Genomic DNA, 395 nt, shown 5'->3' with positions numbered 1-395 from the left:
GGCGGCGGCGGCGGCGGCGGCGGGGCCCGGGGCCGCCGCGAGGGCGCGGGACGGGCCGGGCCGCGGGGCCGCCGCCGGGAGGGCGCCGCCGGGGTCGGGGCCGCCGCCTGGCTCCTCTGCGCCGCCGCTGCCACCGCCGCCGGCGCCGCCGCCCTGGGCCTCCGAGCGCTCCACCCGCCCGGGCGCCGCCTCCCACACCGCGCCGGCCTCGGCCCCGCCCGGCCCGGCCCGCGCCGCGCCTGCGCGCTGCCACCGGCCCGCCCGCGCCTGCGCGCCCGCCCGCGGGGCACGCCGGGACGTGGGCGTTCCCTCCCCGCCCCGAGCCCACCCCCGGAGGGGACCCCCGGAGGGAGGGGGCCGAGCGCGCAGGCGCCTTGGCGCTTCCGACGCGCTTG

The sequence above is a fragment of the Talpa europaea genome (assembly GCF_964194135.1).
Source record: "Talpa europaea genome assembly, chromosome: 12".
Taxonomy (NCBI): domain Eukaryota; kingdom Metazoa; phylum Chordata; class Mammalia; order Eulipotyphla; family Talpidae; genus Talpa; species Talpa europaea.
The sequence above is the reverse complement of the archived record's forward strand: the minus strand, read 5'-3'. Positions refer to the sequence as shown.